The sequence below is a fragment of the Mastigoproctus giganteus genome, chromosome 3 (genome assembly GCF_048544385.1).
Source record: "Mastigoproctus giganteus isolate SK-2022 chromosome 3, ASM4854438v1, whole genome shotgun sequence".
Lineage (NCBI taxonomy): Eukaryota > Metazoa > Arthropoda > Arachnida > Uropygi > Thelyphonidae > Mastigoproctus > Mastigoproctus giganteus.
This window is the reverse complement of record NC_143577.1, coordinates 206,824,626-206,843,577: the sequence shown is the minus strand read 5'-3', so window position 1 is coordinate 206,843,577 and position 18,952 is coordinate 206,824,626. Positions and strand designations below refer to the sequence as shown.

Here is an 18,952-nt window from a genome sequence, read left to right as displayed (position 1 = left end):
GGATATGAGCAAATTTCCAAGCAGAAGGAAAAACACCTCTGGAATAAGAAAGTGAAAAAAGGCGGCAAAGAATAGGAGTAAGTTCAGGAGCACAGGTTTTGAGAACAAGTGGAGAAATACCATCAGGACCTGGAGCTTTCTTAGCATCAAGATTCATCAAAATCCTTCTGATATCCTTTTGACGGAAGACCACAGGAGGCATTGAATGGAGCGTGTTAGGAATGGTGGGAGGTGTTTTACCAAGATCATTAATACATGAGCTGGAATAAAAATGGGATGCTAGCAGGTCAGCTTTATCCTTGGCTGAAGTGACAACAGAACCATCTGGTTTGGACAGAGGTGGGAGCAGAGATGGGCAAAAGTTGCGGCCAATAGCTTTGGCAAGAGACCAGAATGCTCGGCTACCATTAGGGCAAGAAGCAAGTTTTCTACTCTTAGCCTGTTCAAACTCTAGTTTGGACTGATTAATAACTGCTTTACAATTGTTGCGAGCTTTGGTGTAGGCAGAAAATGAAACTGAAGAATTAGAAACAAGCCAATTACGATATGCAACGTTCTTCTCTTGGACAGCCTTAGCACATTTATTGGAAAACCAAGGTTTAGATAAAGGACGAGATTTTAAAGTGGAGTGTGGGATAAAGGATTCCATTCCTGCAAGAATAATTTCACTGACACGATCTGAGCAAACGTTGACATCAGAAGTTTTGAAACAGTAATCAGACCAAGGAAAAGAAGAAAAGAAGTCTCACAGGTCATCTCATTTTGCATTCTTGTAATGCCAAACAATACGAGGTTCGGAATAGCCATGAGATAAAGGTTCCATTGGAGAAGAGACAATCACCAAGTTGTGATCTGAAGTGCCTAAAGGACCTCTCACTTCAACCTTGTACTTAGAAGGGTTGTTTGTGAGAAAAAGATCAAGCGTATTGGCTGTATGATTAGGATTGTCCGGTATTCTTGTAGGTAAATGAACAATCTGTGCTAGGTCATTAGTAATTGCAAAAGCCTCAGCATCTCGAACTGCTGGGTCGGTGTGACTAGAAAACGGAAGCCAGCTGGAGTTGTGAACGTTAAAATCACCAAGGAAAATTACCTCACTGTTAGGAAAGTTGGACTGGAGAAAGTCAAGTTGCAAAGAGAGGAAGTCAAAGAGCTCCAAGTGATTAGTGGAGTTGGGAGAACGGTAGAGACAACAGATGAATTTGACACAATGAGGTAGAGAGATTTTAAGCCAGAGAAGATCAAAGAGAGGAGATTCCAAATTGCCAAGTATTTGACAGGGAATATCAGAACGGACATATGCACAAGTACCACCTTTGAGGCGAAAGGAATCATACAGCAAATAATTTAGACATCTCAGATGAGAAGTAGTTGAATCAACTGATAACTGAGATTCAGTCAGAAAAAGTACATGGGGTTTGGAAGACTGCAAGTGGAAATGGACATCGTTGAGATTAGAATTGAGACCACGTATATTTGTGAAATGAATTAGGAAGTCCTTGGGAGGTTTAGATCTTTTCGCAGATAAGCTTGCTCTATTATTTTGACAATTCATGGTGTATTCAATAGTAAGAAAAAGTGGGTGGGACATGCTGTATGAAGTAATGAAATTTTTGGATATGGCGTACATGTGGTAAGAATATACCCAGATTCTTGACATAACGTGGCCTCGACAATGCTCCCCGCATACACACTACTCGGACTCCCTCCAGTCACTATCTGGCAGAGTAGAGGTAGCAAGATTATACACTAGCTGATCCGGAAGCTTCCTAGAGAGTTACCAATAGGTTCAGTCCGGTGTACTAACTAGCGGCCGGCCTGCGAACACCGTTTTAGAGCTGTACCCTCGAAATGTAAGGAATATTGGATCTCGCCACAACATTCATCATAACCTCAAAAATCATCAATCATACTGCATGATGGAAGAGATAGGGAAGACCGGAACTTAGCTCCAGAGACTAAACATGGGTTCCACCACTTCAAGCCCCCAATAAGCAAAGTGGTGGTATTTCACCGATTGATGAGAGTCATCTACCACCTAGTACTGCCTGGTAACATAGAGGGGCGGCGTTTCTCCATGTGGTGTGGGCGCCACACCTCGACCCCTGCTTACGTTGGTTCACACCTGGGTGGTCACCCACCATGTACTTGTGCATGAAGGTTATACCTAGGATTACTAACAGTCCCACCATCGTGAAGGTGCAAGCAGAGGATTTGGCTGTCATAGACCGTCCGGACTTCGCCGAAATTGGGTCCACTTTAACTTGAGTGTCACCCGAATATCAGTTCCATCAGCGTTTTAGACTCGCAGGTAGCAAGAACAGCTTGTCTGGCATATCTGAGAGAATGTCTGTGACAACCTCAAGGACCAAAAGGTTGTCTGTGACAACCTCAAGGACTCAAGCACCCAGCAAGAAGTAAAGCAAGAAGAAAGCTATTAGCTTTCTGTCTGTATCTATATAACCATGGCCAATTGCTAGACATTCAAATGCACTGAATGGTTAGGCACCTCCATAGCCAGGTGGGCAGGAGCAGCAGTGCGTAGCACACGCTTCTTGATCAGACCGAGGTTCGAGCCTGTGACCACCAAATACAGAGGATGTGGGGTCATGGAATGACCACTGCATATCCCCGGAGCAATATGGCCTTAGTTGCTAATGCTCCTAAAAACCAAATAACAAACAAAAAAACTGAATGGTTATGTATTTTACACGACCAAACAGAACACATCCCTCACTAATTTATTTGCTTTCTCCACTCAGTCTTCCTTCTCGGAAGGACAATCCTCTCTATTCTATAATAGTCAAGGATATGTCAACCAGATGTGGTAAAAGAGGGAAGTGAATTAATGCATTATGTAATATGATCATTGACAAATTTCCCCTTGACTGCAAGGGTGCTTCATGCAAAAGAAGATTAAAATAATACTTTTCCTTTGAGATTTTACTATTACACCAACAAGTGGCGTAATAGTAAAATAAATGGTGTATTACAGCTGACATATTATTTTTTATGATAATAATGTTTAATTTATAATATAATAATGATGCATATTGAAAATAAATACATTGCTTGAAATATATTAGAATTGCCATGTTTGTCACTGATAGGCTTTTTCTTTTTTCACAGAGCAATCAAGAGTGTCTAAAGCAGTTTTAGGAACACTTTGCACTTATCCTAGACAATGAGTTAGCACACATGCAGGGCTTTAATTATGCTCCTGGAAATGAAAGTTAGTGCCTCCTTACTTGTCAGATTTAAGGATAACTTTAAAACAAAATGACTTATTTGGAAGGGCAGCAGCAATACCCAATGATGCCATTGCAAGGTTAATTATTTTCCAGTCAATCTTTCGCACTCATACTGATTTATTTTACTTATCTTAGCAAATTTTCATTATTAGTCAGAGAAATTGCAAAACTAGGCTGTTTCAAATAAGATGTCTGAAACATTTAATATGAATCAAATTAAAACTTTCTTTCATAATATCATTGTACACAAAGGGAACAACCTCATTCTATATACAGTGTTAAGCAAACTTGGTTTGCTACTAGTGCATCAATCTCATACTGTAGAGACAGTCTGCCATGAGTTGTTGCCTTAGCATTGCACTACTCTAAATAAAATTCTCTGCTGTAGTGGAGAAATATATTGCTGTTTTATTTAAAGTGCTTACCATTAGCCAGACTCAAGTTTCAATCCTATATGGGATCTTGTCAGTAAGCCAACAGACAATGTGAAGACCTCAACAACCTGGTGATGGGAAGTATTCACAATATGCAAGATGCAAAAAGGGAGTAAATAAAATGAAGTGAAATGGGCTTATATCAAAAGTCTTATGCTACAAGAGTTATATAACATTCTTGTACACAAAGGGCATTTGCCCCATTCTGTACATAGCACAGAAAAAACTAAGTTTGCTACTTAGTGCATCAATCTCATATTGTGGAGGCACTCAATAAAAATTGAAATCTGGTTAGTGGAAAACACTTTAAATAAAATATTAACACTTCTACATTGTAGAGTGCATTTTTTTTTAGAGTAGTGCAATACCAAGGCAACTTGCAGCAAAGTATATCTACAATATGAGATTAATATATTGATTAGTAAACTTAGTTTGCTCAATGCTATGTACAGAATAAGGCCATGTCCCTCATGTATTGTGGCATAAGGCTTTTGCCATAAAGCCATTTCACCTCAAATTTTCCAACCAAAATGATTTAATGACTGCCGCCTTTTATATACAGTACACACACACACAAACTACAAATCTTCTAAGCAAATTGATTTAAAGTTTTACTGAACACTGGACATTTTTGAAAGATAAAATTATCTCACATTAAATTATATCTTCTTATAGATTGCATTTTTAATAAATAGTAGCAATAGCTTAATTTTCAGTACTGAAAATTAAGCTATTGCTACTATTTATTAAGTAAATTAAATCGGTACCCTAAGGAATCCTACAATTTATCCAATTGTCAGATTGCCTTTTTTTAATAGGCACGATTAACTTAAACAAGTAATATGAATAATAAATCGATTTAAAGCTTTCATTCATTTACTTTATGGTACTTACCCTTTCAATTATAATTAATATTACAATAATTAATATTACAAATTTTCCAAATTCAATTTAAAGCATCCATTTCATTAAAAAATATAACATTTCATTTACAGTTAAAGGGAATATTTACCGTACATTACTTAATTCAACTGATTCATTTTATAATATTGATATTAACTAACATTACAAATTGTTCAAGGAAATTAATTTAAGGCTTTTTTTCATTTGCGCATATTAAAAAGTTCGAAGTGACATTTATGATGCCCTCTTTCATTTATAACTTGCCATTTGTTGTGTTCAATAATAATGCTAATTAATAACTCACAGAAAGAAGTTAAATAAAAAAAAGTAAAACATCAAATGAAAACAAGACGTTCAAAACAACTTAGTTACCATGACAATGTAAATCATGCATGAAGTATAATAAAATATCATTTAAGAGGTTTGTAGCTTGAAGGATTCAAAATCTCACCTGTTGCAATTTTTACTAAACCAATCCAGCAGCAAAAGAAATTAATAATTACCACATATCAGTTTAGAAAACAAAAGAAATTTATAATGAGAATATACAAAATTATCATTAAAAAAAAATTGAAAGCCTGCATTCAATCATAGATTAAAGATAATTTTTTAATTCCTTAAGAACAATTTTAATAAGTCTCATAAAATATTCCCTTATTATGACAATACAAAGACTTGTACTTTTGTTTTTTTCAACCAGCAGGATTTAAGCTATCTGGTAATAGTCCTAATGTTTACAGCAGACCAAACTTTGTGATTCTACAAATTTGCCTTAGTATTGCACTATTTTAGGTCCTTTAGGTCCTGCAACTGGCTGTCATAGCAATTTATAATAATATCATTAACAGTTAAAAGTAATGCCATAGTAACAAGCAGAAACAGGAAGATTGTCTGCTGAGAATTAAGTCCATTGCACTTATTAGGCAATTTGAAAACTTGCAAATTCTGGGGGGGGGGGGAAGGGACATAAGGTCTTCGTATTTTTCATAATTTGAGAAAGAAAGTGCGTTATCTATTTTATAATTACAAAGACTTCAGATACCAATGACGGCTAATGCCAAATAACTACTTTTTTTTTTTTTTTTTTTTGTCAGGGAATTGTCATGAGACAACCTTTCGGATGAGAGATCACTAAGTCTTGAAACAGGATGTCAAAGGAGTACCTCATCATTGAAATATATAGCATATTAACCTCGGCAATGCCTTTTTTGAAAGAAGTGTAAAAAATCAAATAAATTTTTTGTTTATATTCTGGGATGGTCACAAAGTGTCAGAGGAATTCACAAGCTAAAGAGTGCAAAAATATCATCTATTTTATTAATAATTTTTTTATTATCTGAAGAAACAGAGATGAACTTTTTATCTAATAACACCCATAAAAATAAAAAAAATTATAGTCCACCTGGTGGAGAAAAGTATACGTGGGCTGCTCACTCCTGCACACACCCACACACACACACAGACAGACTTGTGAATATTTCTTGAGGGTGCATACCATAGGGGAAATTATTAATTTAGAGATTCATAAAAATTTGCTTACAGACAATTACTTATAGAAGTAAATTTAGGAGAAGAAACATAACAGAAAAAAACAATATTTATAATACAACTGTACATAATAATTATATAACACATTAGTGTTCTGTGCTCTTATTGCACACAAGCAGCAGTTTTACTTACTGACTTACAGTAATTCTCTATTCTGTTAGAGGAGAATATGAACAAAGAAGTGGATTAATATTTTATATTAGAGATTTCTGTGGAAGAGTCAGTACAGGTTAAGAAGCTGTATTTTAAGGCTTCCTATTCCAAGAGAATCAAGGAGGTTCAACACTAGTTGAGAAATTTTGCCCATAGGCCATGCAGCAAACTTTACATGTTCAGCATCAAGATCCTGAATTCTTTGAAGGATTGGTATGGAAAAAAACAGCCTGAACGGTGAAACCTAGTTCTCACTGCAGAGAGAGTGATGGGGTGCCTCCGTAGCCAGGTGGGCAGGAGCAGCAGTGCATAGCACAAGCTTCTTGATTAGACTGGGGTACGAGTCTGTGACCACCAAATACGGAGGATGCGGAAAGGTCAGGGAATGACCACCGCATATCCCCGGAGCAATATGGCCTTGGTTGCTAATGCTCCTAAAAACCAAACAACAACAACAGAGAGTGATGGACTAGCCCTGAGAGGGACAGCTGGAATCAGCTGCCACTAGGGCTTACAATATCGGTCAAAATCTTAATACCGGTATTTCAGTATTTTTAATTTATGAAATTGGAACCGGTATTCCAAAAACAAACGTTTTTCTCAATAAATTTTGATGACAATTAGGTGCAATAAAGTAAGGAAAAAAACAAGTACTGTAATTACTTGAATTCATGTTTTTAATAAACTTTTATTGCAATAATAAATATTCTTAAAAAAAATCATTAAAATACAGTTATTCTAAAAACAAAAAAATACTTATTGTTACTGCAAAGTTCAGTTATGTTTAAGCATCCAACTACTTGTCCGAATAAAATGAGCTGTTCAGAAACATAAGCAATCAATAGCATGATCAATAGAAAATGTAATTAATGATGTTGAAATTTCAAATGATTATTTAAAATGGATCTGATTTTGGTACATACAGTATTCGATTAGTGGCAGAAAACGCCCTTTCGGATTCTATTCTGGTACTGAGATAATCGTAGACGATCTCAGTCCATATTTTCTAAGCTTTGAACTTTTTTAGCAAAAATAGTTAAAAGTATTTCATTAATTTCTGACTCAAGTTCATCTTTTAAAATCTCATTGGAGTCAGGCAAGTTCTTATTTTGGAAAAAAATTTGTGGAACACTGATGTTCTGTTCCATGGTTGGTCTTCCATGGTTGAATTATGTTCATCATTTTTTGAAGGAGAAAGACATTTTGAAGTATAATTTTCACTATAGTATCTTTACTGAGTCTGGGAGAGAGCAAAGAATGAGGATAAGGAATAAAGAGAAGAGCAAAGAGTGCAGTTAAGGAATTCTTCACATATATGAATGCAAAGAACAGAAGGACAAATCAGATTGGACCCTTATGTAATGGAGTATTATAGTAATGGAGATACCACAGCTGAAGTTGCAGATGAACTCAACAGTTACTTTGCATCGATATTTACATAAAAAAAAACCCTTTGTGTGTCAATGAGATATTATAGAAGTGAAGTCGAAAAAAATGTAATTAATGATGTTGAAATTTCAAATGATTATTTAATGAGAACTTTAGCGCCTACAGGAGAGTAAGGCTCCTGTGGTTGATGGCATATACCCTATAATCTTAAAGGAGGTGGCAAGTGAGTGCATTGAACAATTAAGGCTAGTTATGAGAGGAGAGCATCACTAGACTCAGGAGAGATTCTGTTGGATTGGTGTAAATTGGAACATAAAGGCGGCTAGGAGTGTAACGGGAAATTACCAACTGGTCAGTCTAACTTCAGTAGTAGGGAAAATCATGGAGGCAATGATCAAGGGTGGAATTCAGGATCAAATTAGATGGAAATGGAATTCTGTAGGATAAATGGAATTCATGGTTTTGTAAAGGGAAAATCATGTTTAATTAATTTGGTTAGTTATTTTGACAGGGTCACACAAGAGCTGAACTTTGGGAATAATTTTGACATTGTTTATTTGGATTTCAGCAAAGCATTTGATTCAGTCCCACACGAGTGGTTACTTCATAAGTTGTAGCAGGCTGAAATCATAGGGAAAATCCTTACATGGATAGCATAATGGCTTGAGGGCACCAGGCAGAGGATTGTGATAAATGGTTATTCCTCAGATTAGGTTAATGTAAGAAGTGGGGGTCCCCAAGAATCAGTATTGAGACCATTGTTATTTTTGATTATCTTAAATGGCATCTATGAAGGGATGGAGGGCGTCAGGTCTAAACTTGCAGATGATGTAAAGATCAGTAGAGTAGTTAATGATCGCCACCAAGCAGAGCTTCTTCAGAGTGACCTAGATAGACTACTTCCAGGATGGGCAGAAAAGTGGCATAGCTGCCACTTTTTTTAAGAACTTAACACCAAATGCAAGGTCTTAACACCTGGAGAACAGCAACCCCAAAATAACCTATACACTTGGTGGAGTTGAACTAAAGTCAGTAGTGGAGGAACGGGACTTGGGAGTTACGATACGGTCAGACATGAAGTTGTCTGAGAATTGTGGACAGGTTGCAATATTGCAACGATGATTTATCGAACATTTGCTAGTAGAGATAACGACATCCTAATCACATAAAGATGATTTTATAACCTTTATGCGATTATATTATAAACAATTATTTTTTTTAAAAATTAGTACCGAAAAACTTTTTTGTGTCAATACTGGAAAAAAATTACCAGGCTCCTGGTATTCGAGATCCTGGTATTGTAAGCCCTAGCTGCCACACTGGTCCCAGATATTTGGAGCTGAGATGAGCCCTGCTAGCATTTGACTGCAAAAATCATTCTACTCTAAATTTAAAAATTTTTTCTTATTTCTTTTTTTATTTCTTTAAATTAAATTTTTTTTTAAGTCTCAGCATTTCAAAGGCTGCTGCCAGTGCTAAAGTACTCTAGGGGTGGTGGCATTGGTAGGCTACCCACCACAGAAGCGAGTATTCTCTGATATACACAAGGTGTCTAAGGATTAATGGGTGCAGCTAATCCTCAGATCTATAAGCCAGTGCACAGCTGGATACAAAAATCTTAGATTTGGATAAAGTTACACCAAGTTAAGATTTCCAGATCATACAGATCAAGTGGATTCGAGCACACATCATGAGTAATGGAAATAACCCATAAAGTAAATGATTCTTTTGAAGTAATGATTAGGGAAACTCTGTACATAAACTTTAAAAATATAAATATAAGAATTCTCTTAGTGTTTAATATTAGAATGCTATTATGAGGAAATTACATTAGAAATTATTCAATTTTTAATGTAATTGAATAATTACATTAGAAAGAAAACAGTATAAGGAAGAAAGCCCTTATACTATTCACAATTTTGAAAAGGCTAAATACTTGTAGTTTTACCTACTTTCTAATTTCAAATCTGCATTATACATACCAGCATAAAAGGACTACTTCTTATCATTCATTTTAATAATTCTTTCCTTTTCATCTATAGTCTATCAAACTTTATTCTCATCCCATATTTCCCTCACAACCTTAAGTCTTCCCAACAAAATATATAACTTTCTGTATAAGATAATACTATCATCTATATCTCACTGTCTGTAGAATTTTATTCCCATCAAATGTTTTTTCTCTGTTGGGGGAGAGAAGACCCTTGTCTCACTTCTCACCTATTTTCCTTGTATCACTCACATCCATTCTCAATGTAACACTGACTCCAATATAGTTCCTCTATCAACCATCTCTCCCTCTCTAATCAGTTCTCATATCCTTTAGTATGTTCCATATTGTAATCAGCTTGTATCAAAATCTCCAAGTTCATTTTCTGCCCACACCAAAGCTCACAACAATTGTAAAGCAGTTATTAATCAGTCCAAACTAGATTTAAAACAGGCTAAGAGTAGAAAACCTGTTATTGAAATAGTAGTCAAGCATTCAGGTCTCTTGCCAATGCCATTGACCGCAACTTTTGCCCATCTCTCTTCCCACCCCTGTCTAAACCAGATGGTTCTATTGCCATTTGAGCCAAAGATAAAACTGACCTCCTGGCATCCTACTTTTCTTCCAACTCGTGTATTGATGATCTTGGTAAGACACCTCCCACTATTTCCAGCATGCTCTAATCAATGCCTCCTGTGGTTTTCCATCAAAAGGATGTCAGAAGGATTTTGAACAATCTTGATGCTAAGAAAGCTCCAGATGGTATTTCTCCACTTGTTCTCAAAATCTGTGCTTCTGAACATATTCCTGTTCTGCACTGCCTTTTTTTTCATTTTCTTATTCTAAAGATGTTTTCCCTTCTGCTTAGAAATTTGCTCATATCCAGCTAGTTCCTAAAAAGGGTGACAAATCCCTTCCATCCAGTTATCGTCCCATTACATTTACTCCTAAATTAATGGAAAGATCAATCAACTGCCAACTCTTAAACTATCTAGAAACCATCCATCCGATCAATGATTGCCAACATGGATTCCATCATTGTCGATCCCCTGGTGATATTCTGGCTATGTTACTCATTTGTGGACAAATTCGATGGAGAATTTTGGTCAAACAGTTGCTCTTGATTTTTTTAAAGGCCTTTGATTGTGTTTGGCATAAAGGTTTTCTAAATAAGCTTCCATCTTATGATTTGATTTTGATTTCTACTGTTTTTTATAATTGGGTATCCAGTTTTCTCTCTGACTGCTCACTTTGGGTGATGACAGATGGATGTCTTCTGACTTCTCCACTAATGCTGGTGTTCCCCAAGATTTAGTTCCTTCTCCCACTCTTTTCCTCTTGTATATTCATGACTTTCTTCCATTGACTGAAAATCCTTTCGATAGTTTTGCTGGTGACAGCATATTGCATTCCACCTTCCAGTTTCAGAAACCTTGCCCTGCACAAACAGCTTAAACTTCTCGAATATCCACTACCAATACTTTAAATACTAATCTCCAGGTAATTCTCCAGTGGGGCAGAGATAATTAATGACTTCAATCCTTCTAAAATTCAATCCTGTTCTTATATCACACAAAAAGGATTCATATGCTTCTATGCTTCTCTGTTTCTTCTAGCTCCTTCTCCTATCAGAGTATCATGTTTGGTGATAATGATTTCTAGGCAAGATCATATAACTTTATTTGGGATTACCCTGACTTCTAATCTTTTTGTTGCAATAAGCACATAACAAACACTACTTCCTCTGCATCTAAAAAACTGGGTTTTCTCTTTTTCTCTCAGCGTTACTTTTCTTCCAAACAGTTATTCACTCTGTACAAATCTCAAATCCGATCTACCATGGAATATTGTTTCCTCATCTCGTATGATGTCCCTAACCTCTCTCTGAGGCTTCTATATTCAGAAGAGGATAGTTAGGTTAAATAACGACTCATCTCTAAGAGATTCTCTCCACTCTCTGTCTCATAGACATTCTGTTTCTGCTGCATGTCTTTTCTATAGATATATTTCCACGGGCACTGTTCTTCTCAATTGGCTTCCCCGCTCAATCTTCCAAAGTACCGAACACATGCTGCAACCAATCAACATCCTTTTACTGTCGATCTTGAAACTCACAGAAGCAACTTTTCTTCTTCCTCATTTATTTATTCAACTTCTGTATATCGTAACTGGCTTGTTTCGAATTCTTCAGTTTCATTTCTACCTACACCAAAGCTCACAACAATTGTAAAGCAGTTATTAATCAATCCAAACTAGATTTTAAACAGGCTAAGAGTAGAAAACTTGCTTCTTGCCCTAATGGTAGCCAAGCTGCTCTCTTGCCAAAGCTATTGGCTGCAACTTTTGTCCATCTCTGTTCCCACCTCTGTCAAAACCAGGATGGTTCTGTTGGTCAAGGATAAAGCTGACCTGCTAGCATCCCATTTTTCTTCCAACTAGTGTATTAATGATCTTGGTAAAACACCTCCCACCATTCCCAACACGCTCCATTCAATGCCTCCCGTGGTCTTCCGTCAAAAGGATGTCAGAAGGATTTTCACAAATCTTGATGCTAAGAAAGCTCCAGATCCTGATGGTATTTCTCTACTTGTTCTCAAAACCTCTGCTCCTGAACTAACTCCTGTTCTTTGCCATCTTTTTTTCACTTTCTTATTCCAAAGGTGTTTTTCCTTTTGCTTGGAAATTTACTCATATCCAGCCAGTTCCTAAAAAAGGATATGGGCAAATCCCTCCTATCCAATTATTGTCCCATTGCAATCACTTTTACTCTTTCTAAAGTAATGGAGAAATCAATTAACCGCCAACTCTTAAACTACCTAGAAACTTTCCATCTGATCAACGATGGCCGCCAGTATGGATTCCATCAGTGTTGATCCACTGGTGATATTCTGGCATATGTTACCCATTTATGGACTAATTCTATGGAAAAGGTCGGTGAAACTCAAGCAGTTTCTCTTGACATCTCAAAGGCTTTCAATCGTGTTTGGCATAAAGGTCTTCTAAACAAGCTTCCATCTTATGGTTTGCCAACTGTTTTTTGTAATTGGTTATCCAGTTTTCTCTCTGATCACTCACTGAGGGTGGTGGCAGATGGCTCTCTGTCTTCTAACTTATGATATATCTCTTTTGGCAAAATGATATATCTCTTTTGGAGATTACCCTGACTTCTAATCTCTCTCTGGATACTCTGGGAGTCTGGGCACGAGGTTAGCCTGTGCGGACGAAGCACTTTGATGCTCTTGGAACAGAGAAGTTTTTCCTGATTTATTTTCTGATTTATTAGCTTAAATTGTCATATTAACTTATTTTCTAGAGTAGCTTTATATTCCTAGTTACGATACTTAGTTTAAAGTTTAACTTAGACAGAGATTTTGTAGGTATCGGAAACGGTATCAAATCCACGTGTTACAAATTGAACGAGAGGTCTTTTTTTTTTTAACCAAATTTAGTCGATTTATTAACCAATTGTTATATCAAATTATCTTCTCTAAGTAGATTATAGACCTAGTCAGGATCCTTAGTTTATTCTAAATTGAGATAGCGAGATTTGGAAGCTAATCAATACTTACGAGTCCATAGAAGTACCGTTCGTGAATTCCCGCCATTTTTACACGATAGCATAAGCTTAGTGTAGTATAGTGCATAATATAATATTGTCAATCAATTAATCAGTAATCTATTAATCTTGATAAACTTTATTGTCAATTAAATTGTACTTTTAATTATATATATATATATATAACGACTTGGTCGTAACAAATAATTAATACATAACTATAGTGGTACACGTGATACGGAAGTTGTATAAAGAACTCGTAGAAAACACTAGATACCGAAAAAATAAATATAGCGTTATAACTGTTTTGGGATATAACTTAAGGAATTAATTTTGTTTTGAAATTTTATTGAATAAATCGGAATCATGACTCAGACCAGAGCAGCAAAGCAAAAGGCTCAAGCTAATGGGAGTGCTGTGGTTCAGGGGAGAACTGAGGGGGACAGTTGCCCTCTGAATCAAAGTCTTAAAATGCACTGTTTGCTTGATGATTGCGGAGCAGTCGGGTACGGGACATGATACTGCCAAGGGTGATGTCTTTGTGTGTGCACGATGTAAGGAGTGCAAGGAAATCAGGCGACAACTCAGCGTTGTTATGGGCCTTTATGAGAGCTTGAAGGACAGGGTGGATGCCGTCGAAGGAAATAAACTGACGGGCCCATCAAGCTCTCAGCTGCCCACATCAACGCCAGAGCTTGCACTTGGTCATCAGGCAACACAGAGGCAGCCCACTAGGCAGAATGCACTGGTCCCACAGGAACTAGTAGTTGTTGGTGACTCTATTGTCAGGGAAACAGGGAACATGCTTTGTAAAAAGGATAGGTGGATTAGGACCAGGGTATATCTGCCAGGGGCAAAGGTTGATGACATTGTAGAGCGGATATCATCTTTTAAGGGCACAAAAGGTGATATAGTTGTACACGTTGGCACTAATGATATTAAGAGTAGGAGACCAGCGGAATTACTTAGCAAGTACAGGTCACTGTTGAAAAAAGCCATGAATTAGGGTTGAATTTGAAAGTGTCTGCAATTCTGCCCAGACACGATAGGAGGAAGTATATGATGAGAGCCTTGTCGATCAATTTGGCCCTGGAGGGATTGTGCAAGGCTCAAGGGGTAGAATTTTTTTCAGCCTGGACTGTATTTGTTAACAGGAGAGATTGCTTCTACAGGGATGGGATACACTTAAATAGAAAGGGTGCAAGAATTTTTGCTGATGCTGTCGAGGCAGTGTTAGGTGGGTCGGAAAACTGCTAGTTGGGGGGGATACAACGACTAATAGATTAACAGTAGCCACTGGCAGAGGTGGAAGTGATTCTTGCACTGCTATTGAAATGAGCAGAAGCCTGAAAAACAAGATTCAGGATATTTCAGAGACTGCTGGGAGTCATTGCAGTACAAGTAAACACATGGGCTGTGTTAGGGTAGCTAAGAATAGAAACAGGTGCATGTATACCTGCGTGTACACCAATGCTAGGAGTTTAGTAAATAAATTTGATGAATTTGAGGTATTGCTCAAAACATCAAAGGCAGATATTGTTGGAATATCAGAGACGTGGTGTCACACAGATATAAGGAATGCAGAACTGGAATTTGGGGAATACAATGTGTATAGAAAGGATAGACAGGACAGGAGGGGAGGAGGGGTTATGCTATTAGTTAAGAAACACATAAAGTCCAAGGAAGTGAAGCCAGTCGACATCGATGGACAGGGCAGTGTCGAGTCAGTTTAGTGTGACATAAGCATAGGGAAATCAAAATTGAGAGTAGGAGTGTGCTATAGGCTTAATGACTCTGATGAGTATAATAAGATATTGTACAGGGAAATAGAGTGGGCCAGTAAATCAGAGAGTCTTATAATGGGGGATTTTAATTTCCCAGATATTGACTGGAATTTGTGGATTGGTCACTTGCACACTAGCAAGGCTTTTGTGGATTTATTGGATGATTGTTTTCTACATCAGCATGTTCGTGAGGCAACAAGAGGGAGCAATACTCTTGATCTGATTATCAGTAGTGATTCTTCATGCATTAAGAATCTGCAGATAAATGAACCACTAGGTGGCAGTGATCACAGTGTGTTGAAGTGGGATTTACTCAAGGAGGTAACTACCATCAGAGGTAAAGGGAAGGGTTTTTGTTTTCGTAAAGGCGACTATGATGGTCTGAGACAGTATTTAAATTCTATACAGTGGGACCATCTGATGATGTTACCAACAGCAAACTCAAAATGGGAAGCATTCAAGGAACTAATCTTGGAGGCTACCAGGCTTTACATACCAAATAAGAAATATTGTTCAAGGTTTAGGCCTAAATGGTTGTCAGATGAACTAATGAGACATGTGGCAGAGAAGAAAGATGCATGGGATACATACAAATTAATGGGTGACATGGAAGCCTATGATAGATATAAGTTGGTCTGTAACCAAGTCACAAAGGAGATTAGGCAGACTACGAAAAATCCTTGGCAAAGGATGCAAAGAAAAACAGAAAAGAGTTCTTTACCTATTTAAACTCAAGAAGGAAAGGGATGAACCAGATTGGTCTACTGGATATTGATGGTTCAACAGTTGAGGATCCTGCTCAGGTGGCTAACAATCTAAACAAGTATTTTGCATCTACATTCACGCATGAGGAGTTATTCAGGAAGGAGAATGATGTAGGTAAAGTAAACATTGGCAGTGAGCTGGATGATTTTGTAATAACTGAGAGGAAAGTGGAGGAGAGATTGTTGAGGATAAACATAAAAAAGGCACCTGGGGTGGATGGGATCTATCCAGTTATATTAAAGGAGGCAGCAAAGGAAGTAAGCAAACCCCTAGCCATAATTATGAGAGCTTCTTTGGACTCAGGGGAGGTACCCATAGACTGGGGATGTGCAAATGTAACCCCAATTCACAAAGGAGGATCAAAGGCTGACACAAGTAATTATAGACCTGTTAGTTTAACTTCTGTTCCAGGTAAATTAATGGAGGCACTGGTTAAAGAAGCACTGCAGGTTCATCTAGACAAGAATTCAGTTATGGCTCAGATGCAGCATGGTTTTGTTAAGGGCAGGTCTTGCCTGACCAATTTGATTGGATACTATGATGTAGTCACAAAAGAACTGGATGCAGGGAATAACTTTGATATTATATATTTGGATCTTAGAAAGGCTTTTGATACTGTTGCACATGGAAGACTGCTGCACAAATTGGAGCAGTGTGGCATTGGAGGCAAATTGCTGCTATGGATAAGGGGATGGTTGAGTGGCAGAAGACAGAGAGTGGTAATCAATGGACACTGCTCAACGTGGACTAATGTTATTAGTGGAGTTCCTCAGGGTTCAGTATTGGGTCTCTCCTAAGCATTAGCATTAGTAGAGGCATTTGATGCAAGAAAGCAAGCTTATGCAGCATCAGCCAAAAAAAAAAAAAAAAAAAAACACTTCCACTTCACCCCTCTGTTCGTTCATAATACCTGTCCAGCTGAGCCTTAAACTTATTTAGGCTGTCAACCACCACCACAAGGGATGGAAGTCTGTTCCACCAACCAACCACCCGCTGGCTAAAGGCAAATTTCCGCACGTCTATCCTACATCTGTCTTTCCTCAATTTGAATTTATGCCCTCCCAGGTGATTTTTCTGAGCTAGAGGAAGAATCCCATCAGCATTGAGCATGCTTAAACCATTCAAGGCTTTATACACCTCTATCAGATCACCTCGCTGGTGCCTAGTCTCCAGACACTGTAATTTTCAAAACTTAAGCCTTTCTTCGTAAGAGCACCCCTTTGTTCCATTCACCAATCTTGTTGCCCTTCTCTGTACTCGTTCCAGCAGCTCTACATCCTTCTTGAAATGAGGCCTCCAGACCTGTATACAGTACTCTAGGTGTGGCCTGACCATTGCCTTATACAATGGAATAATCACCTCCTTATCCCTGCTGGAAAAATTCCTGTATATTATTGACAATACTCCATGAACTACTCTTGCAGCCCATCTGCACTGCTCAGAGAACTTCATATCTGCCTGCACAACCACCCCCAAGTCCCTTTCATTCTCTACCACTGTCAGTGTAGTACCCCAGAGTTGATACGTTGCTCTGGGGTTGCTGTTTCCCATGTGTAGTACTTTACATTTGTCAATGTTAAAGTAGGGTCCGTTGTTGTTTTCGGTGTTTATGAATGATATTGATGATGGGATATCAAGTTTAATGTCGAAGTTTGCAAATGATACAAAGGTTGGCTGGGTTGTTAAGGACACTAGTGACGGTATGCTGCTGCAACAGGATCTGGAAAGGTTGAACAGATGGGCTGAGAGGTGGAAAATGAAGTTTAACATTGACAAATGTAAAGTACTACACATGGGAAACAGCAACCCCAGAGCAACGTATCAACTCTGTGGTACTACACTGACAGTGGTAGAGAATGAAAGGGACTTGGGGGTGGTTGTGCAGGCAGATATGAAGTTCTCTGAGCAGTGCAGACGGGCTGGAAGAGTAGCTCATGGAGTATTGTCAATGATATACAGGAATTTTTCCAGCAGGGATAAGGAGGTGATTATTCCATTGTATAAGGCAATGGTCAGGCCACACCTAGAGTACTGTATACAGGTCTGGAGGCCTCATTTCAAGAAGGATGTAGAGCTGCTGGAACGGGTACAGAGAAGGGCAACAAGATTAGTGAATGTAACAAAGGGTTGCTCTTACGAAGAAAGGCTTAAGTTTTGCAAATTACAGAGTCTGGAGACTAGGCATCAGCGAGGTGATCTGATAGAGGTGTATAAGGCTTTGAATGGTTTGAGCATGCTCAATGCCAATGGGATTATTCATCTTGCTCAAAATAATCACCTCAGAGGGCATAAATTCAAATTGAGGAAGGACGGATGTCAGATAGATGTGCGGAAATTTGCCTTTGGCCAGCGGGTGGTTGGTTGGTGGAACCGACTTCCGTCACTTGTTTTTTTTTTTTTTTTTTTTGGTAGTTGTTGGCGCATCGGCTTCTGTGGCCATATTGCACCTCCCACGGTTTTTGCAGTACTTTGATCCAAGCCCGAGGCGGGAATCGAACCCGCGACCTTTGGGTTGCCGGGCAGGTACTTTACCCACTCGGCTAGCCCAGTCGGCTCCGTCACTTGTTGTTGAAGTTGATAGCCTAAACAAATTTAATGGAGACAGGTATTTCGAACGAAAATGGGAGTGGTGTGTTTTTTTTTTTTTTTTTTTTGGCTGATGCTGAATAAGCTTGCTTTCTTGCATCATATGCCTCTACTAATGCTAATGCTAATCTTGCAAAAAGGATTCTTTCTGCTCCTTTGGTTATCGTTGGTGACCCTCCATTTCTAGGCAAGTTGATACATCTCTTTTGGGGATTACCCTGACTTCTAATCTCTCTTGGCACAAGCACATTACAAATATTGCTTCCTCTGCATCTAAAAAAACTTGGTTTTCTCTTTCGCTCTCGGCATTACTTTTCTTCCAAACAGCTGTTCACTCTGTACAAATCACAAATCAGCCCTACCACAGAATATTGTTCCCACATCTAGGGTGGTGTCCCCAAAACCTCTCTCAGGCTTCTAGATTCCAGTCAGAAGAGGGCATAAGTTAATTAATGACTCATCTCTAACAGAGTCTCTCCACTCACTGTCTCATAGACACACTGTTTCTGCTGCGTGCCTTTTCTACAGATACTTGCATGGGCACTGTTCTTCTGAATTGGCTTCTATAATTCCCTCTCTCTTTCAAAACAGTC

At 38.1% G+C, this 18,952-nt stretch overlaps 1 protein-coding gene across 1 annotated transcript in view; it reads right to left on the bottom strand.

Annotated features, from left to right (window-relative positions):
* Positions 1-18,952, bottom strand: part of LOC150088630 (ral GTPase-activating protein subunit beta) — a 522,786-nt gene that overhangs the window by 264,416 nt on the left and 239,418 nt on the right. The gene's annotated exons all lie outside the window — the stretch shown is intronic.